The following is a 23111-nucleotide window of genomic DNA, read 5'->3' as shown; positions in this document are numbered from 1 at the left end:
TTTCTTCTTTTCTCTCACCAAATTCAGGTGTTACTCTTTCCTTTTTCCCTTTTCTTCTCGCCAAGCCTTGATATTTTCAAAAGTTATAACGAGAACTAGCTCGACATCTTGTGTAAGCAAAACCTAGAATTATTTTTGGTTGTTGCATCATGCCGGATTATGCACTCTTTTGTTTGTGGTTGAGTGAATTGAAGAGTTAGGCATATAAGGAATTAGGGAAATTAGAAAAAGAAAAGCCTTTTCTTTTTCTCTCCCCCCCTTTTCTCTCTATTGGCCCAGCCGCCCCCTTCCCCTTCGCGCCGGCCCAGTTGGCGGCCCAGCCGCCCCCTCCCCCCCACCGTGGGCCGTTCCGGTCGGCCCACCCCGCGCCCACCCCCTTTCCCCCCTTTGGGCCCAGTCGGCCCAACCGCCCCTTCCCCCCTTTTTTCTTTTTCCAAAATTCCCTCCCCGCGGGCCCCGCCCGTCATCCCCTCCCCCTCCCCCAACTCTCTCTCTCCCCTAACCCTAGCCGCCGCCGCCCCTTCCCCCGGCGCCGCCGCCGCCGCGCCGCCCCCTCCGGTGAGTCCCCCTCTCCTCCCTTCCCCCCCTCCCCCGCCCGCCGGCACCGCTCCCCGGCGCGGCGTTCCCCGCCCGGCCCCGGCGCGTCGTCCTTGGGTCGCCCGCGCTCGGCCGCCCACGCCCCGCCGTGCCCGGCCGAGCCCGGCCGCGCCCGCCTCGCCCCTCCCCGCGCCGGCCCCGCCTCGGCTGCTCCGGCGAGCCCCCGCGCCCAGTCGCGGCCCGGCCTCGCCCCGGCCTCACCGCCTCGAGCTCGCCCACCCATGGCGTCCGCCCTCCCCGCGCCGCCCTCCGGCGAGCCCGCCCGCGCCCCGGCCGCCCCGCCCTCGCCTCGAGCTCGCCGCCCCGGCTGCACCCCGCCTCGGCCCTGCCTTGCCCGGCCGCGCCCGGCCCCGCCGCGGTCGCGCCGGCCGCGCCCCGGCCTCGCCCCGGCCGCCCCGACCTCGCCCCGGCCGCCCCCGACCTCGCCCTGGCCACCCCGGCTGCGCCCGGCAAGCCCGCCCCCTGCTCGTCGCCCCCGCCGCGCCCGATCTCGGCTCGGCCGTCCCCGGCGAGCCCCGCCCTTCGGCCGCCCGCCCCGTGCCGACTCGGCCGCGCCGTCCCCGCCCCAGCGTGGTGGTCGGCCGTGTCTTCGCCCCGGCATGCTTGCCCGCTCGCCCCGCCGTGCCTTGCTCGCGTCGTGACGGTCCCGGCATGGCCTCGAGCACGGCCCAGCGTGCCTATGGCGCGCGGCTTTGAGCTTGGCTAGCGCTCGGCCCCGACGTGCGCACGACCAGTTCGTGGCATGTGCGTGCGGCCTCGCGCGCGTGCTCGCGTAGTGCGCAGTGCCATGGCACGACCCGTCGTGTCCCCGTCTACCCCCCCCCCCCCCCCCCCCCCCCCCCCCGTGTCCTATGCGCGCTAATCACGTGTTTATATTAATAAGATAGGAGTCTCAATTTGGAAATTGGTTACGTTAGTTAATTTGTATAACTAATCATCTGTCTCATTCAATGTTAATCTACTAAAAGTGGTCACGTTTACATTAGTGCATGTAGCTAATTCTTTTGTTAGAACCAACTGGAACTAGAGCACGTAGCGTTTAGTTATTCGTTTACCCGTAGTGCGTCTCGGGCATAAGCTTTAACTCTCGTGAGACCTTTCCCCATTTCTTTCTAACCAAGGTAAATTCATTATCGTATGTGATATTCTATGCATATTTACTTTATTTGTTCTCTTGTATGGTGTACTGTTTGTTTCCTAATTTGAATGGATGGATGTATGTGTGCTTGCAATCGCATAGAGAACGATCCGGTTGAAGAGCCCGAGGAACTCGCAGGAGAAGCCCCTGAGCAGCAGTCGGTTGGTGGAGGCAAGTGTCCCTTGACCTATCTCTGTCCTATTCATTCTTTAATTCACCTCCCGCATTATACACTTATGCCTAAAGATTGACTAGCTTTGTTATCCATGTCCTTGTTTACCTATTTGGGTTGGATTATTATGGTTTAGCTTTATGCTATTGCTTAACTCTAATCAATGAACATGATGAGATTATCTATGATACACTGTTTTCCCTTCTCTTATTCTGATGTTGTACTTGTGGCCTTTAAGGGGGCTCGAGTGGTTTCTCGAGTGCCTCTCCGTAAGGACCTGTTCTATGGATGACCGCCCGGGAAAACAGTGCAACCATGAGGGTGGAATGGGATGCCCCTAGCTGAATAATTAGAGGATCCGGGGTGTAGTTCGCTTCGTCGTCGTGCCGTCAATGGGGCTCGGTGTATGCGGCTCGCTCTGCCAAGTTTGGGTTCGCCCCTTGGGGAGGAGTGCGGTGCATTTAGGAAACCTAATGGGCGGCTACAGCCACGGGGAATCTTTGTAAAGGCTACGTAGTGATCCCCTGCTGGGTCACCTTGGTAGTGATCAATGGAGAGTCATGATCTCCGGGCAGAAAGGGAATCACGGCTTGTGGGTAAAGTGCACAACCTCTGCAGAGTGTTTGAAAACTGATATATCAGCCATGCTCGCGGTTATGAGCGGCCAAGGGAGCTCCAGTGATTAGTGGTACTTGAGAAGAGACACTTTGGTTTACAGGTGGCGATGAGACTGCTGGTTCTGGTTATGTCTATGGTGCTGGTAAGTGGTATTCTTTCCGTTTGGAAAGGGTACATCGGGCTAATAACTTGGGTTAATGCTAAAATCTGGCTTTCTATTAGTGAATAATAATCTGACCAACTAAAAGCAACTGCTTGACTTATCCCCACATAAAGCTAGTCCACTACAACCAAACAGGATACTTGCTGAGTATGTTGATGTGTACTCACCCTTGCTCTACACACCAACCCCCCCATCCCCAGGTTGTCAGCATTGCAACCACTGCTCAGGAGAAGATGAAGCCGTGGAAGGAGACTTCCAGGAGTTCCAAGACTACGACGAGTTCTAGGCGTGGGTTAGCGGCAACCCCCAGTCAGCTGCCTGTGAAGGCCGCGTTTATCTACGTTTCTTTCCCGCACTTTGATTTATTGTAAGGACTATATGGACGTCTCAGACGTATGATGTAATCGACTATTTCCCTTCTTAATACTATTTTGAGCACTGTGTGATGATGTCCATGTTATGTAACTGCTGTGTACGTGAATAACTGATCCTGGCACGTACATGGTTCGCATTCGGTTTGCCTTCTAAAACCGGGTGTGACATAAGTGGTATCAAAGCCGTGCTGACTGTAGGACCGCTAACCTAGAATAGAATGGTCGTTCTAAGGACTATAGACCTCTGTCCCTGCCTTGACTTTGATATCCCTTCAAAAGTTGGTCATACCGACCAAACCTATGTTCTACTATATATTATACCTTGCTGAAAATCATGTTTTATTCTAATCCTTCATTTATTTATGATTCATTACTTGCTGGTCATATTGATTCTGTTCTCACCCTTTTGCTTGCGATGTCTTTTGTAGATGGCTCGACTTAGACACACTGCACGAAAGTCCGTCATCCCCTTCTTACCCTCCCGCCTTGCTGAGCGTCCGCTTCGCCGTTCTGTGGCTGGACAGTCCAGTCACTTGGAGAGGTTGCACCACCGCCTGCATGAGGAGCAGGAACGTCGACGACAGGAGCAGCAGGGCTCTTCCTTCTCGCTCCAGCAGAAGATAGAGTCCGTGAGGAGCTGCTCCCCTGTGCTTCCCCTGGAGGCGCCCCCTGCACCACCACCGGGCGCCCCAGCTTCTAGAGTAGCTGCTGGAGGAGACCCAGACGACGGAGGTGGCGACGACAGCTCGAGCCACGACACCGACTTCCCTGCTGACCAGGAGCCGGAAGGATGGGTTGCTCGACCCATCACTCGCGACGCTGCTCGCGGGTGTCACTTCCACGATGCGCTCGACACCCTGCTATGTCGGGCACTTAACCGGCGTACTTGGTCCATCGAGTATCGCTGTGTGGTCTACCAGCATAGTCGCGGGGTCTACCCGGACCGCTGGGAGGCGACCTGCTTGGTGCGCCGCCCGGAGAACAGTCTCCAGGGTGCGGAGGCCTGCTCAGAGCACTATTCTATCTCTGAGCGGGACTCAGCTGAGGCAGCCATGCAAGATGCTGCACGGCATGCGCTTTCGCACTACTGATCGGTTCTCGGTGGGGTAGCTGACGGTCTCGACCTGAAGTATTACCCCCGCCGTCCATCTGGCAGCACAGGAGGCGTGATTGTCTCACCTGTTGGTGAGGGCAATCCTAGGTTGAACAACACAGTCAACCTAGCCGCCGTGCTAAACACGGAGCTGGACCATGCATTAGACGAGCTGAGTAGGGCTCGTGCTGAGATCGCCCTGCTACGAGCTGAGCGCGCGGAACGTCGTCACATGGATGATGGTTCCCCCGCTCCCGTCGGGACTCAGCACCCGTACCGCTCACCTCGGCGTGGACACCAGTCTTATGGCAATCCCGACTGCAAGACCAAGATAAATATAGAACCATAGACCGTTAGAGTTGGATCTTGTAATTAATACAAAATATATACGTAGAAGCTACAGTCTTAGCGTTAATCTCGCTTTTAGTTAGTCTTAGTTAGACAGGGTAGTTTGCTATATCCTGTGCACTTATGTTTGTCATGATGAACTATGTTTGGTTTGGATCTTTGTAATGACTGTCACCAGAATGTGGGTATCCCCTGCATTTTGGTTTACCTATTATGTTAATGGAGTTAGTTATCTAGTTGGGAAAACCTTTTATTCCACTTTCCTCTTTATCTGAGAAGCTGTGTGGTCTGTGTTGGAGATCAGTGAAGATGCTCATCTGTTCAGTGCTGTTGAAGAATTCTATACTCTTTTCTTATGCTGCAAGATTTGCCAGATCAGTTCTGATGTGTGGTTGCATTCTACAGATATCAGAGAACAGGCGCAGAGGAGGAAGGCGTGCTCAGCAGGAGCGAGCCGCTCAACAGGAGAAGGTGCCCCAGCAACAGCACCTGCCGCCCCCGCCCCCGATGTCCATCGAGCAGATGTTTCTGATGCAGACTCAGGCAGTTCAAGCCATCGATCAGACTCTGGCCGCCATTCAGCAGCAGAAGCAGCAACAGCAGCAGGCCCCACCTCAGCCTCAGATGCCTCAGATGCCCAGAGACAAGCGTGCTGAGTTCATGAGAGGTCATCCACCAACGTTTGCTCACTCTTCTGACCCCATGGATGCTGAAGACTGGCTGCGCACTGTGGAGCGGGAGTTGCATACCGCTCAGTGCGATGATAGGGAGAATGTCCTGTATGGTCCCCGTCTGTTGAGAGGAGCAGCTCAGTCATGGTGGGAGTCTTACCTCGCCACCCATGCCCACCCCGACACCATCACCTGGGAAGAGTTCAGAGAAAGCTTTCGTCAGTACCATGTTCCTGCAGGTCTGATGACAGTGAAGAAGGAAGAGTTCCTGGCCCTCAAGGAAGGGCCATTGTCTGTCAGTGAGTACCGGGACAGGTTTTTGCAGTTGTCTCGCTATGCTCCTGAAGATGTCAACACCGACGCCAAGCGGCAGTACCGTTTCCTGAGAGGCTTGGTTGACCCTCTGCAATACCAACTGATGAATCATACCTTCCCGACATTCCAGCACCTGATTGATAGAGCAATCATGACAGAGAGGAAGCGTAAGGAGATGGAAGATCGTAAGCGCAAGATCAGTGGACCCCAGCCTGGAAGCAGCAATCGTCCTCGTTTCTCAGGCAATCAACCTTAGCAGTTCAGGCAGATCCAGCGTCCACCTCAGCAGCATCAGCAGTTCCAAAGGCAGTATCCTCAGCACCAGTATCAGAACCGTCAGAGCAGTCAGTCAGGAGGTCAGTTTCAGAGGCAGAATCCGTAGGCACCTCGTCTTCCTGCCCCAGCAGCCCAGCAGAACAGTCAGGCAGCACCAGCTCAGGTTGGAAACAGAGCATGTTTCCACTGTGGAGAGCAAGGCCACTGGGTGATGCAATGTCCGAAGAAGGCAGCCCAGCAGCAGTCAGGCCCCAATGCCCCAGCAAAGCAGAATGTGTCTTAGCCTGGAGCAGGCAACCGCTCTCAACCGCGTTATAATCATGGGAGACTGAACCACTTGGAGGCTGAAGCAGTTCAGGAGACCCCCGACATGATAGTAGGTATGTTCCCAGTCGACTCCCATATTGCAGAAGTGTTATTTGATACTGGAGCAACACATTCTTTCATTACTGCATCGTGGGTAGAAGCACATAATCTTCCAATTACTACCATGTCAACCCCCATTCAAATTGACTCAGCCGGTGGTAGAATCCGAACCGATAGCATTTGTTTGAATGTAAGTGTGGAAATAAGGGGGATAGTGTTTCCCGCTAATCTCATAGTAATGGGTACTCAGGGAATAGATGTCATCCTAGGGATGAATTGGCTAGATAAGTATCAGGCAGTTATCAGTTGTGATAAGAGGACAATCAAGTTGGTGTCCCCACTAGGAGAGGAAGTGGTGACCGAGTTAGTCCCACCTGAGCCAAAGAAAGGAAGTTGTTATCAGGTGGCTGTCGATAGCAGTGAAGCAGACCCGATTGAGAGTATCAAGGTCGTGTCCGAGTTTCCAGATGTGTTTCCCAAGGACTTACCGGGTATGCCACTAGAGCGAAAAGTTGAATTTGCCATAGAGCTTCTTCCTGGAACCGCCCCCATCTTTAAGAGAGCTTACAGAATATCCGGACCAGAGTTGGTTGAACTTAAGAAGAAGATTGATGAGCTGTCAGAGAAAGGTTACATTCGGCCAAGCACCTCGTCTTGGGCCGCCCCTGTCCTATTTGTGGAGAAGAAAGATGGCACCAAAAGGATGTGCATCGATTATCGAGCTCTAAATGAAGTCACGATCAAGAACAAGTACCCTTTGCCCAGAATAGAAGATCTGTTCGACCAGCTGAGAGGAGCCAGTGTGTTCTCCAAGATTGATCTGAGGTCAGGTTATCATCAGCTCAGGATCCGACCTTCGGACATTCTGAAGACGGCATTCATTTCCAAGTATGGGTTGTATGAGTTCACAGTAATGTCTTTTGGTTTGACCAATGCGCCAGCCTTTTTCATGAATCTGATGAATAGTGTATTCATGGATTATCTTGACAAGTTTGTGGTGGTATTCATTGATGACATTCTGATTTATTCTCATAGCGCAGAAGAGCACGCAGATCATTTGAAGATGGTATTGCAGAGATTGCGAGAGCACCAGTTGTATGCAAAGTTGAGCAAATGTGAATTCTGGATCAATGAAGTCCTGTTCTTGGGTCACATAATCAACAAGCAAGGATTGGCTGTGGATCCGAAGAAAGTGACAGACATTCTGAACTGGAAAGTGCCCACAGATGCTCGAGGAATCAAGAGTTTCATTGGAATGGCCGGATATTATCGGCGATTCATTGAAGGGTTCTCGAAGATTGCGAAACCAATGACAGCATTGCTAGGCAACAAGGTTGAGTTCAAGTGGACCCAGAAATGTCAAGAGGCTTTTGAAGCGCTGAAAGAGAAGTTGACAACAGCGCCTGTCCTAGTCTTGCCTGATGTGCACAAGCCCTTCTCGGTGTATTGTGATGCTTGTTACACAGGTTTGGGATGTGTGTTGATGCAAGAGGGAAGAGTTATGGCTTACTCGTCCCAACAGCTGAAGGTTCATGAGAAGAACTACCCAATCCATGATCTAGAGTTGGCAGCAGTGGTTCACGCACTGAAGACATGGAGGCACTATCTGTATGGACAGAAATGTGATGTTTACACAGACCACAAGAGTCTGAAGTACATATTCACTCAGTCAGAGTTGAATATGAGGCAACGAAGATGGTTAGAGTTGATAAAAGACTATGAGTTGGAGATTCATTACCATCCAGGCAAAGCGAATGTAGTGGCAGATGCTTTGAGCAGGAAGAGTCAAGTCAATCTGATGGTCGCTCGTCCGATGCCTTACGAGTTGGCCAAAGAGTTCGACAAGTTGAGTCTCGGATTTCTGAACAATTCGCGAGGAGTCACAGTTGAATTGGTACCTACCTTGGAGCGCAAAATCAAAGAAGCGCAGAAGAATGATGAGAAGATCAGTGAGATCCGGCGACTGATTCTAGAAGGCAAATGCAAAGATTTTCGAGAAGATGCAGAAGGTGTGATATGGTTCAAAGACCGCTTGTGTGTTCCCAATGTCCAATCCATTCGGGAGTTGATTCTCAAGGAAGCTCATGAGACAGCCTATTCGATTCACCCTGGCAGTGAGAAGATGTATCAGGATCTGAAGAAGAAATTCTGGTGGTACGGAATGAAGAGGGAAATCGCAGAGCATGTGGCTATGTGTGATAGTTGTTGAAGAATTAAGGCAGAGCACCAGAGACCAGCTGGATTGTTGCAACCGTTGCAGATCCCTCAGTGAAAATGGGACGAAATCGGTATGGATTTCATAGTCGGATTGCCTCGCACTCGAGCCGGCTACGATTCCATTTGGGTAGTAGTGGACCGCTTGACCAAGTCAGCCCACTTCATACCTGTCAAGACCAACTATAGCAGTGCAGTATTGGCAGAGTTGTATATGTCTCGGATCGTTTGTCTTCATGGTGTGCCAAAGAAGATAGTGTCAGACAGAGGAACGCAGTTCACCTCTCATTTCTGGCAGCAGTTGCATGAAGCCTTGGGCACACATCTGAATTTCAGTTCATCTTATCATCCGCAGACAGATGGCCAGACCGAAAGAACCAATCAAATTCTTGAAGACATGTTGAGAGCCTGTGCGTTGCAAGATCAGTCCGGATGGGACAAGCGATTGCCTTATGCGGAGTTTTCCTATAACAACAGCTACCAGGCCAGTTTGAAGATGTCACCATTTCAGGCGCTTTATGGAAGGAGTTGTAGAACTCCATTGCAATGGGATCAGCCTGGAGAAAAGCAGGTGTTTGGGCCAGACATTTTGCTTGAAGCTGAAGAGAACATCAGGATGGTCCGAGAGAATCTGAAGATAGCGCAATCAAGGCAGCGAAGCTATGCAGACACAAGAAGAAGAGAGCTGAGTTTCGAAGTTGGAGACTTCGTCTATCTGAAAGTGTCACCGATCAGAGGAGTCAGAAGGTTCGGAGTCAAAGGCAAGATAGCACCCCGCTACATTGGTCCGTACCAAATTCTCTCAAGGCGTGGAGAAGTGGCCTATCAGCTCAGTCTGCCAGAGAATCTGTCTGCAGTGCATGATGTTTTTCATGTGTCTCAGTTGAAGAAGTGCTTGTGTGTGCCAGAAGAGCAGTTGCCAGTGGAAGGTCTTGAAGTCCAGGAGGACTTGACCTACGTTGAGAAGCCAGTGCAAATCCTTGAGGTTGCAGACAGAGTCACCCGAAGGAAGACCATCAGAATGTGCAAGGTCAGATGGAATCACCATTCAGAGGAAGAAGCAACCTGGGAGCGTGAAGATGATCTGTTGGCTAAATACCCAGAGCTCTTTGCTAGCCAACCCTGAATCTCGAGGGCGAGATTCTTTTAAGGGGGATAGGTTTGTAACACCCTGAATTTGGGGGTAGAATTTTTTCTTCTTTTCTCTCACCAAATTCAGGCGTTACTCTTTCATTTTTCCCTTTTCTTCTCGCCAAGCCTTGATATTTTCAAAAGTTATAGCGACAACTAGCTTGACATCTTGTGTAAGCAAAACCTAGAATTATTTTTGGTTGTTGCATCATGCCGGATTATGCACTCTTTTGTTTGTGGTTGAGTGAATTGAAGAGTTAGGCATATAAGGAATTAGGGAAATTAGAAAAAGAAAAGCCTTTTCTTTTTCTCTCCCCCCCTTTTCTCTCTTTTGGCCCAGCCGCCCCCTTCCCCTTCGCGCCGGCCCAGTTGGCGGCCCAGTCGCCCCCCCTTTCCCCCTTCCCGCGTGGGCCCCGCGGCGGCCCAGCCGCCCCCTTCCCCCGCCGTGGGCCGTTCCGGCCGGCCCACCCCGCGCCCACCCCCCTTTCCCCCCCTTTGGGCCCAGTCGGCCCAACCGCCCCTTCCCCCCTTTTTTCTTTTTCCAAAATTCCCTCCCCGCGGGCCCCGCCCGTCATCCCCTCCCCCTCCCCCAACTCTCTCTCTCCCCTAACCCTAGCCACCGCCGCCCCTTCCCCCGGCGCCGTCGCCGCCGCGCCGCCCCCTCCGGTGAGCCCCCCCTCTCCTCCCTTCCCCCCCTCCCCCGCCCGCCGGCGCCGCTCCCCGGCGCGGCGTTCCCCGCCCGGCCCCGGCGCGCCGCCCTTCGGCCGCCCGCGCCTCGCCGTGCCCGGCCGAGCCCGACCGCGCCCGCCTCGCCCCTCCCCGCGCCGGCCCCGCCTCGGCTGCTCCGGCGAGCCCCCGCCCCCGTCCCGCGCCCGGTCGCGCCCCGGCCTCGCCCCGGCCTCGCCGCCTCGAGCTCGCCCGCCCATGGCGTCCGCCCTCCCCGCTCCGCCATCCGGCAAGCCCGCCCGCGCCCCGGCCGCCCCGCCCTCGCCCGGCCTCGCTCCAGCGAGCCCGCCCCGCCCTCGCCTTGAGCTCGCCGCCCCGGCTGCGCCCCGCCTCGGCCCCGCCTTGCCCGGCCACGCCCGGCCCCGCCGTGGTCGCGCCGGCCACACCCCGGCCTCGCCCTGGCCGCCCCCGGCTGCGCCCGGCAAGCCCGCCCCCTGCTCGTCGCCCTCGCCGCGCCCGGTCCCGGCTCGGCCGTCCCCGGCGAGCCCCGCCCTTCGGCCACCCGCCCCGTGCCGACTCGGCCGCACCGTCCCCGCCCCGGCGTGATGGTCGGCCGTGTCTTCGCCCCGGCATGCTTGCCCGCTCACCCCGCCGTGCCTTGCTCGCGTCGTGACGACCCCGACATGGCCTCGAGCTCGGCCCAGCGTGCCTATGGCGCGCGGCTTTGAGCTCGGCTAGCGCTCGGCCCCGACGTGCGCACGGCCAGTTCGTGACATGTGCGTGCGGCCTCGCGCGCGTGCTCGCGTAGTGCGCAGTGCCATGGCACGACCCGTCGTGTCCCCGTCTACCCCCCCCCCCCCCCGTGTCCTATGCGCGCTAATCACGTGTTTATATTAATAAGATAGGAGTCTCAATTTGGAAATTGGTTACGTTAGTTAATTTGTATAACTAATCATCTGTCTCATTCAATGTTAATCTACTAAAAGTGGTCACGTTTACATTAGTGCATGTAGCTAATTCTTTTGTTAGAACCAATTGGAACTAGAGCACGTAGCGTTTAGTTATTCGTTTACCCGTAGTGCGTCTCGGGCATAAGCTTTAACTCTCGCGAGACCTTTCCCCATTTCTTTCTAACCAAGGTAAATTCATTATCGTATGTGATATTCTATGCATATTTACTTTATTTGTTCTCTTGTATGGTGTACTATTTGTTTCCTAATTTGAATGGATGGATGTATGTGTGCTTGCAATCGCATAGAGAACGATCCGGTTGAAGAGCCCGAGGAACTCGCAGGAGAAGCCCCTGAGCAGCAGTCGGTTGGTGGAGGCAAGTGTCCCTTGACCTATCTCTGTCCTATTCATTCTTTAATTCACCTCCCGCATTATACACTTATGCCTAAGGATTGACTAGCTTTGTTGTCCATGTCCTTGTTTACCTATTTGGGTTGGATTATTATGGTTTAGCTTTATGCTATTGCTTAACTCTAATCAATGAACATGATGAGATTATCTATGATACGTTGTTTTCCCTTCTCTTATTCTGATGTTGTACTTGTGGCCTTTAAGGGGGCTCGAGTGGTTTCTCGAGTGCCTCTCCGTAAGGACCTGTTCTATGGATGACCGCCCGGGAAAACAGTGCAACCATGAGGGTGGAATGGGATGCCCCTAGCTGAATAATTAGAGGTCCGGGGTGTAGTTCGCTTCGTCGTCGTGCCGTCAGTGGGGCTCGGTGTATGTGGCTCGCTCTGCCAAGTTTGGGTTCGCCCCTTGGGGAGGAGTGCGGTGCATTTAGGAAACCTAACGGGCGGCTACAGCCCCGGGGAATCTTTGTAAAGGCTACGTAGTGATGCCCTGTTGGGTCACCTTGGTAGTGATCAATGGAGAGTCATGATCTCCGGGCAGAAAGGGAATCACGGCTTGTGGGTAAAGTGCACAACCTCTGCAGAGTGTTTGAAAACTGATATATCAGCCGTGCTCGCGGTTATGAGCGGCCAAGAGAGCTCCAGTGATTAGTGGTACTTGAGCAGAGACACTTTGGTTTACAGGTGGCGATGAGACTGCTGGTTCTGGTTATGTCTATGGTGCTGGTAAGTGGTATTCTTTCCGTTTGGAAAGGGTACATCGGGCTAATAACTTGGGTTAATGCTAAAATCTGGCTTTCTATTAGTGAATAATAATCTGACCAACTAAAAGCAACTGCTTGACTTATCCCCACATAAAGCTAGTCCACTATAGCCAAACAGGATACTTGCTGAGTATGTTGATGTGTACTCACCCTTGCTCTACACACCAACCCCCCCATCCCCAGGTTGTCAGCATTGCAACCACTGCTCAGGAGAAGATGAAGCCGTGGAAGGAGACTTCCAGGAGTTCCAAGACTACGACGAGTTCTAGGCGTGGGTTAGCGGCAACCCCCAGTCGGCTGCTTGTGAAGGCCGCGTTTATCTACGTTTCTTTCCCGCACTTTGATTTATTGTAAGGACTATATGGACGTCTCAGACGTATGATGTAATCGACTATTTCCCTTCTTAATACTATTTTGAGCACTGTGTGATGATGTCCATGTTATGTAACTGCTGTGTACGTGAATAACTGATCCTGGCACGTACATGGTTCGCATTCGGTTTGCCTTCTAAAACCGGGTGTGACACCTTTGTATCCCAAGGTCTGTTTAATATATTTCATTTTACATGTCCTTGACCACCTTGTTCCTTGATGATCCATGAGCGACCATTCTATTTCACACATCGTTGATGATCTCATCATTTCCTTATAACTTCCCTTGGTAATAATTTCTGTTACTTCAACCATTTTGTTGGAACCTCACTTATCTTACCCTTGATTGTTTTCTCCACTTTGTCAGTCTTGCCTTAATTCTATCCTTGGTCATGCTTTTCACGATTTTTATCCTTACCCTTGTCACATCCATATCCTACCCTGAAGCTTATATTATACCCGTCCTCTAAAACCTTCTCTCTTCCATCTCAATTTTAGAGTTTTATTTTACCTATTTTCTCTTGATAGTATCCTCTTCCGTGTCGCTTGTGAGTTTTCAACTCTACCCTTTGTTGTGCCTCTGTTTAGTGTTGCCTTGACCTTTCCCATCTCTCGACATTACCCTGGTGATTACATTATGTCTGCTATCTAAAATCTCCAATCTCCTATCCCAATTTGAGAGCGGTGTTCTACTTATCTCACCCTTGACAATATCCTTTTCTTCACCGTGTGTAAGCCTTGACGTAACTCCATTCTTTGTTGTACTCATACCACTGGCTCTTCTATGCCTTCATCCTTTCCCTCATACCCTTGTCTGTTATCTCCTTTGACCCTTGCGATATTGATATGTTCTAATTAAACGCTTACCTTGAACTTATCCTTTAAAAGCCACCCCTTTCTTTCAACCCAGTTTGAGAGCTATGATATTACCTATCGCTCCCTTGATTTCTTTTCACTCCTTGTTGCCTTACAAGTTTGGTCTTAATTCCATCCTTTAATTTGTTATTTGCTATCACAATTACCTTGTCATCCATCGATCTTACCTTGATACTTATCTTTACGCCTGCTCTTCAAAAATCTCCTCTCTTCCACCTCAATTTGAGAGAGGTGATTTTCCTATCTGGCCCTTGGACGTACCCTCTCCTTTTCCATTTGTAGGTTTTTCTTAATTGGTACTTATATCCTTTGTCTTATGCCTATTTACCTCCTCTCCTACATCCTTGTCCGTTATTACCTTTAAAACCCTCGTGACATCTATGCCCTTGCCTTCCTGCTTACCTTGAACCTACACTCTGAAGACTCCTCTTTTCCATCCCTGTTCGGAGATAATGCCTCATTTATTTCATCATTGACTGCCACCCCTTCTTTGGCACCTTGCAAGTTGTGTCTAAAATACATCCTTTGTTGTGTGTTTGTCCATTATCACCTTAACCCTTGTCATCCCTCGACCTTTACCTTGATGCTTATCATGTCCCATAATTTAAAGCTTCCTCTCCCATTTTCAGTTCAAGAGTGTTATCTTACCCATCTCGCTCTTGTTCGTTCCCTTTTCCTCTGTCGTGTTGAAAGTCTTAGCTTTTGATCGATATCACCCTTACCTTCCTAATATCTAGATCTTTCCATGATGCTTATCCTATGCCTACCTTTTGAAATATCATATTTCCCATCTCGATTTGAGAATGGTGTTTTACCTATCCTAACCTTGGTTGCATTCTCTCCCGGTCGGTTACAATCCTTGCTTTAGCTCCATCCTTTATTATGCTCATGCCCCTATCCTGCATGTCTTATTATTCCACTTTGCCTTTCGATGGCCTTAGAGTAGTTTCCCCTTTGTAAGGAAAGACCACCAGCTAGTTAACATTAACGTGTAGCAACGAGATGCTTGTTGATGTGTGCTTGTGCTGTTTGTCTTTGTGTGATGACTGATTTGCTTCTTTGTGATGAGTGTTGATGTGTTGTGGCCCTTGGTCCGCAATGACATCAGTTCACTAGCTAAGTGCCATAGAGTTAGGTAGCTGGGTGCTCTCCCTTTTCTCTCTTTTAATCCATCTAGGCTTACCTTTTCTATCTATACCCTTCCCTCTTACACCTGTCCTATTGGCAACCTCTAACTTCTCTTAATCCGTCAAGATCGGAGTCGACTGCATCTTCAACAAGTGCGTATCAACGCTCCTTTTAAGGGGGTTAGTCGCTAACCCCAATGAAGACAATGCAATCAACGTCAACCAACAAGATCGGAGTGGCGCAAAGGAAGCGTGTGTGGGTTCCTAACCCACAGGTTCAAGAGATCCTCAAGAATTGCATCAATTGGTCTCGAGCATCTGAAGGTCAAAGCAACCAATTCAGAAGTTAAGCTAGCAGAGTTAAAGTTGAGTTAGAAGAAGCTATGGAAAGCCAATGAACCAATCTCATTTTCTTGCTAGCCTCTTCTTGAATCTCGAGGGCGAGATTCTGTTAAGGGCGTTAGATTTGTAACACCCTGAATTTGGGGGGTATAAAATTTCTTTCTTATTATCCACTAAATTCAGGTGTTACTCTCTCATTTCTTTGCCTTCCTTTTCTTTTTCCTAAATATGGAGAATTATTTTGTTTTATATTGGCGTAAACCTAGTGGAATGAGCCATAGAGGCACTTTGGTTGTTGCATTCATGTCGTTGCATGGTGTTTCTAAGTGCAAAATGTGTTTGAAACATGTTAACATATCTTATAGAAGCGCTTGATAAATTTTCATAATTTTCGGAGTAATTTTCTATTTTCCGGAAACCAAAATCTATTTATTTGAGGAACTTAAAGATGTTTTCACAAACTCTAATTATGTTTTTTGAGTTAATTAGGTGCCAAAACATTTATATGAATTGTTCTGGAATTTTTGAAAGCATATATAATATTTTGAGCACAGAATATGGATTTCTAGGCTTTTCCGAATTTAAAAAAATGTTAAAATCCAAATTTTAACCGAATTTCAATCTCGTCCGAACGTTAGATATATATACATGTCCGGCTTCTCCTCGTCGATCCTGTTCCAGAACACGAAACAATTTCTCCAAACTCGATCCCTAGCTCCTGGTATTGCTCGCCGAAGTTTGGAGCGGTTCCAACTACAGCGACAACTCCGGCGAGCAATTTCTCACAATCCGTGTTTCGTATGCGGAATCCGAGAGTACCGCTGCATTCATCTCATCGACGGCTTCGTCGCAGCGTGTCTAGTTCATCGATTGGACCAACGAATCTCTGTCAATCGACGGTTTTTTCCTTGGCTCCAGCGAGGGTTTTCTTCTCCAATGGACAACCTCCATTGTTGTTCATTTTTCTTTCTCTTTGTTTTCACCGTGTAACCGCAGCCTCTCCCCTCTCCTCTGCCTCACCTATCCAAGACTGCAGCTGCCATCTCCCTCCTCCCCCACGCCCTCTCTCTCTCCCCTGTTTTCTTTTTCTCTCGGCATGTGGCCGGTTGGCCGCTCGGCTAGGCATCGGCCAGCCACCGTGCCCTTGGACTTGGCAGCAGGCGTGCGCCCCTGCGAGCCCCAGCAGGCGTGCCTGGCAAGCCTTGCTTAGGGCAGGCCGAGGCCCCCTCGCGCGGCACCTCCCATGCCGGCCGCAGCAAGCCTCATTTCCCATGGCCCTATGCGTGAAGTTAGCTGGAGGTAGGAGAAGGCCATCCGAGATCCCATTAAATACAGTATTTTGTGGTTGTGCGTCCATGTGACCTATTATGTGGTAAATGGTTCAACCAATAGAATTGCACCACACCATCTAAATCCGAGAGTTAATAAAAAAGTGATATCTTTTGTATTTTAAGTCCGTTTCGCACCGTTCAAATTACGTTAGATTTATAACGACGTTGTCTACATGTTAATAACATTAATTCATCGGAACACATATTTTAAATAATTTATTTATTGTTTGCTCGACTAATATTGATTAGTATCCCAATTAATTAAATATATAGTTTTTAACTTGCGCTTTAATAAATAAACATTAGCATGGTTAATATTAACTTAAATACTTTTTATTTATTTAATACTTGTTTAGTTTGAACACGACATCTAATTAGTATTTCCCCGCCTGTGGCGCGTGCTATTCTGCACGTGGTGGCGTGCCGGTTCGCGCGTCGTTCGCTCTATTCGCGTGTGCTGTCTCGTGTGTTGTTTCACGCGTTGTCCGCGCGCTAAGCCACGTGTATCTGCGCGTCGTTCGCATGTTGTCGTGCTGTTTCGTGCATCATAAATTCGCATCGCTTAGAATCTCTTGTGTTAATTAAATTACTTATTTATTTGACAACTGTTAGTGTAGCAAATTAATCAAAACTAACTAGCAGTTATAATTTATATTTGATCATGTCGAATTAAATGTCTTGACTATTACTAGTGTAGCGTAAACGTTATAACTTCTCGACCGTAGCTTCGATTGTCGCGTTTCTGTTCCTCGTGTGACCGTAGAAGCACTCTTTATTTTATATTGCTCGTTTTTATAATATTTTATTGTATGGTGTAATGTTCTTATGCGAGTATATGTTTGCTTGTGCCTGTTTGTATTCGTTGCACGTTGCGAATAGATTGCGATCCGTTTTCGAGATTCGAGGGATCGACGATCAAGCGTTGGCGACCAAGTGATCAGTCTCTTCGAGTTCCACAAGGTTGAAGAGCATCTTTTTGGTGAAGGCAAGTGTCCTCTGACCCATTATGTCCTATTTATTTTATAATTCACCGTCCCGCATACCATGATCAACCTAAGGATTGACTAGCTTTCTATTTACCTTGTCCTTAATTACCTTTTGGGTTGTTATGTTTAGATTCATGCTATTGCTTTACTTTAATCAATGAACATGATGTGAATATTTATGATACGATGATGTTATCCCGATGATGATCTTGTGATATTTTAGGGGGCTTGGGCCATTTTTCCTGAGTACCTCTCTGTAAGGACTTGTTCGTGAAGTGACCACCTGGGATAACAGTGCAACCATGAGGGTGGAATGAGATGCCCTTAGCTGAATAATTAGATGAACCTGGGGGTGTAGTTGGCTTTGTTGAAGGGTCGTCAATGGGGGTCAGGGTGTAGTGCTCGCTCTGCCAAGGGGGGGGGGGTGCAGAGGTTCATTCGATTTGGTTTTGTTAGTCACCCACCTTGGGGAGGTGTACTGCGTTTCTATGACTAGCGAAGCCTAACGAGTAGCTACGCACCAGGGGAGTCTTTGTAAAGGCTATGTAGTGATACCCTGCTAGGCCACCTAGGTAGTGGTCAATGGGGATTAGCTCTCCCCGGGCAAAAAGGGAATCACTACTCGTGGGTAAAGTGTGCGACCTCTGCTGAGGATTAGAAACTGATATATCAGTCGTGCTCACGGTTATGAGCGGCCTTGGGATCCTCTTTGATTAGAGATACATATGGTTCGATATACAATGGTTCTATTTATTATTTTGGTTCAATGATGATAATCATGTTCCTCGATGAGGAAATGATTCACGGGTTGGTTATATGATAAAACTTGGCTTCCACTAATAATAAATACATGACCAACTAAAAGTAACTGCTTTGACCTGAACCCCACATAAAGCTAGTCCACTTCAGCCAAACGGGACATTTGATGAGTACGTTGATGTGTACTCACCCTTGCTTTCACAAAACACCAGGTTGCCTTTGGTGCAATCTATGCTCAGGTAAAGAAGAAGGTGTCGAGGCGGATCTCCAGGAGTTCCAGGACTTCGACGAGTTCGAGGATTAGGCTAGCGACCTCCCCTGGTTAGCTGCCTGTGGTGGGTTAATTTACGTTGGCTACGTTTCTATTATGTGCACTTTGATTTATATTATGTAAATGACTGCAGTCTTTAATATTATTACTTACTCTTTATTGTATTCGAAGCATTATGCTATGATGAGTCATTTATGTAATCGTTGTATACGTGAATTTCTGATCCTGGCACATACATGGCTCGCATTCGGTTTACCTTCAAAAACCGTGTGTGACATATAAGATCTAAATAATTTGGATTAAATCATGGTTATTACTTTAGGATGAGATAAACAAAGTGGTTAGGACAAGATAAGACATAATCTTTTAAGATGAGATAGAACTATTATAATATATTAATCTTTTAGTATGGGAATAACCTAAGTTGACAGGTTATCTTATAAACATATTACTTTTATGCCTATATGTATATGTGCAGATGCAATTACGGACATTACTCCACAACCCATCACACTCAATCAAAGAACCGAATCAAGCAGTTATCATAAGAACAATCACTCAAGCATATAAATATTTACAAAAATAGTTTTTATTTGGTTCCTAAGATTAGGTTTCCTATTCCTAAAAGTCACTTTAGGTACAAGATTTCAAACTGTGAAATCCACTTTTGTCTTTAGAAGAGAAAAGGCAAGAGTAATCAGAGTAAAGTAGCAATAGATGAGAAAAGATTAAGAAAAGTTTAGAATGTATCAGAGTAGCAAAGGTAAGTAAGTAAGGGTTATCCAGTTCTATATAGGTTACGTCCTACAGTCAACAATGCTCTTATACCACTTCTGTCGCACCTAGGTATTTAGTGGTCCAAAACCAAGGCGCGAAATAATCACCATTTGTGTTGGGATCAAGTCTCACACATATGATGACTCATGGTACAAAAACGAATGTCGTCACATCTTTAATATATAACGGAGTTCTGTACAAAATAGTTAAATAATTACATCATGCAAAGACAACGATCCAGCAACCAAAGTTGACTGGGAGACGACAACCTAGACCACTCATGAACTCATCACAGCATCCTTCATGCGCCTCATCCTGTGATACATGTCCTTGACCTAGGGGGTGTGAGTACAACAAGGGTGAGCTCACATACATTCATCGCTCAACAAGTTGTGGGGAATAATGTGCATGAACTCGCCAAAGGTGGGAGCTCATGAGAAGTGTAAGGCTTACCAAAGGAGATGGTTAAAGCTGAGCATTGCTTTTAAAGTTGGTCAAAATTTTATTAGCAGTTACTAAGTATAAGTAGATACCAACCCAAATAAATAAGAGATTAAAATTAATAATAACACCCACAATGCAATGCATATAACAAATTAAGTTTAGTTCCATAGATTACACATGTGAGGGTCCGAGCTTCTCATGACTGTGAGCACGGCTGATATACCAGTTTTACACTCTGCAGAGGTTGCACATCTTTACCCACAAGTCGTGTTACCCATTTGCCAAGGGATCGTGACTTCTCATTCATCTCTACCGAGTAGACGAGGCAGGGTACCACTATGAGGCCTTTACAAAGTTCCACTAGCTTATGAAACCACTATGAGAAGGGCAATATAGGAATCCCTCGTCCGAAAAGCCATCGCAGCATGATCGACCCGAGAACCTCCCTATACGCATGCTCCTCTACCGCCCTTGCCCATTTCGGGTAAGGTAGTCTTCCACTAGCTTTCCTAATTAGTCAGCCAAGGGTGTCCCATACCACCCTTGTGGTAGCACTATTTTCCCGGGTGGTCGCTCCATGTTCCAATTAACACAATGATCTTGTCATGAACAATAATTAAAAAAACAGTATACATGGAACATGATCATAATGTAGCATTCATTTCCAATAACCAGGTAGAGCAATAGCAAAACTACCCAATAGTGCTTTTGTTTGCAAGGTAGGGGATAAACAATGCTAGGGAAACATATTGGGTCCCATCAAATTAACCTGAGCATGTCACAGTGATTAACAGTAGCATTATTAGGTAAAGAAAAGTGATCAAGGGCACAACTTGCCTGAGACTCAAGATTCCTAGGTACCAATTTAGTTTTCAGATTCCCATGACCTCACCGCTATTCGTAGCAATACAAACAAATATGGTATAGGCAGAATTAACATCATACCAAACATAAGCACAAACGGCATAATACTATCCTACGCGATGCTACGAGATCGTGGGTTCGAGAACCACTAAATTCGCAGTTACGGTTATAAAGACAGATGATTTTCGGAAGATCTATGTGGTTAACCAGTAAAAATATATCCTCTATAATTAATATAAAGCATGTGAGAGAAACATTATAACTAATTCTAAGTTATAACTTGAGGAGTGATCATATCCTAGTAAGATTATAGTCAGGTTGACTTTGGCTACAATGATTAATCAATTAACATGAGTTAAATAAATATAAAAGTATGTGGAATGACACTAATAATGATTTTAATGTGTAGATAATTTTATTATGAACTAACGCAACTGAAATGGATCAAATCGGGATTAAAACAAATAAGTTATGAATTTATTAAGTTTATAGAATAAGTTTTATCCTAATAATGATTTCGAGGATATTCTAATTTATTCTTATTCACTTAACCATTAAAATGGATGGATGTATAATTTTCCACATGATCAGGGGCCTAATTAGAAGAAAAAGGACCTAACTATGATGGTCTATTCCTTGCTGTGGATTGCGGGTTGAATATATGAAAGAGTAGGGTCTCTTCTGCAAAACGACCTGACCGAAGGGGTATGGGCTGTCTAGAGCCGCACGATCCATTTTGGACGTGCGAGATTAGATCGAGCACTTTATGAACTGGTATGCACTCAAGATAGACCGATCCCGATCCGACGACTTATATTTCAAAGATTCGAGATCCACCCAGACCCACCCAATCAGGGATCAACTGTTCAGATTAGATTGAATGTGTGTCTTAATGTGTATGCCCCACGGCCGCCCTATCATGGATCGACGACCATGACTTAATAGGCTGAATGGTACACCCACACCTACTGAGGTCCGTTCGACCCCAGATCGATGGTCACGCGCTCATCCCCTCGCTCACCGATCAGCCACCATGGTGAACAGGAATCTCCGCGGCCGCACCTCACCGGCTTGCCAAACAAACGACGAACCGGTGACCTAATCGATCCCCCATAAGCTGCCCTGGGAAGAAACCGCGCGTGTGAGCGCAATGCTGGCCGAGCGGGCCCACAAACCAGAGGCGAATCATCAGCGCGACTGAGGTGAGACGCGGACGCGGCTTGGGAGGCTGACAAAGTGAAAGTCGCCTAGAGGGGGGTGAATAGGTCTAATCTAAATTTTACAAACTTTAAGCACAACTACAAGCCGGGGTTAGCGTTAGAAGTATAATCGAGTCCAAAAGAGAGGGTGAAAAACAAATCACAAGCAAATAGCGAGAGTGACACGATGATTTGTTTTACCGAGGTTCGGTTCTTGCAAACCTACTCCCCGTTGAGGTGGTCACAAAGACCGGGTCTCTTTCAACCCTTTCCCTCTCTCAAACGGTCACTTAGACCGAGTGAGCTTCTCTTCTCAATCAAACGGGACACAAAGTCCCCACAAGGACCACCACACAATTGGTGTCTCTTGCCTCGGTTACAATTGAGTTGATCGCAAGAAAGAATGAGAAAAAGAATCAATCCAAGCGCAAGAGCTCAAATGAACACAAGTCACTCTCTCACTAGTCACTATTTGATTGGGAATGATCTATGGACTTGGGAGAGGATTTGATCTCTTTGGTGTGTCTTGTATTGAATGCTATAGCTCTTGTAAGGTGTGGGAAGTCAAAAAACTTGGATGCAATGAATGGTGGGTGGTTGGGGGGATTTATAGCCCCAACCACCAAACTAGCCGTTTGGTGAAGGCTGCTGTCGCATGGCGCACCGGACAGTCCGGTGCGCCACCGGACATTGTCCGGTGCGCCTGCCACGTCACCAAACCGTTGGATTCCGACCGTTGGAGCTTCTGTCTTCTGGGCCACCGGACAGTCCGGTGGTGCACCGGACAGGCACTGTTCAATGTCCGGTGCGCCATCTGGCTCTGCTCTGACTCTGGCGCGCACTGTAGCGCATTTAATGCCTTCTGCAGACGACCGTTGGAGCGAAGTAGCCGTTGCTCCGCTGACACACTGGACAGTCCGGTGCGCCACCGGACACTGTTCGGTGCTACACCGGACAGTCCGGTGAATTATAGCGGAGCGGCCTCCAGAATTCCTGAAGGTGAGCAGTTCAGAGTTGGAGTCCCTGGTGCACCGGACAATGTCCGGTGGCACACCGGACAGTCCGGTGCGCCAGACCAGGGCACACTTCGACTGACTTTAGCTCTCTATATTTGAATCCTTTCTCGGTCTTTTTATTGGTTTGTTGTGAACCTTTGGCACCTGTAGAACTCATAATCTAGAGCAAACTAGTCAGTCCAATTATTTGGGTTGGGTAATTCAACCACCAAAATCAATTAGGAAAAGGTGTAAGCCTATGTCCCTTTCAATCTCCCCCTTTTTGGTGATTGATGCCAACATAAACCAAAGCAAATATAGAAGTGCATAATTGAACTAGTTTGCATGATGTAAGTGCAAAGGTTACTTAGAATTGAACCAATAAATATTCTCTTAAGATATGCATGGATTGTTTCTTTATTTTTAACATTTTGGACCACGCTTGCACCACATGTTTTGTTTTTGCAAATTCTTTTGTAAATTCTTTTCAAAATCCTTTTGC

Source organism: Zea mays, chromosome 8 (assembly GCF_902167145.1).
Source record: "Zea mays cultivar B73 chromosome 8, Zm-B73-REFERENCE-NAM-5.0, whole genome shotgun sequence".
Classification (NCBI taxonomy): Eukaryota; Viridiplantae; Streptophyta; class Magnoliopsida; order Poales; family Poaceae; genus Zea; species Zea mays.
The sequence above is the reverse complement of the archived record's forward strand: the minus strand, read 5'-3'. Positions refer to the sequence as shown.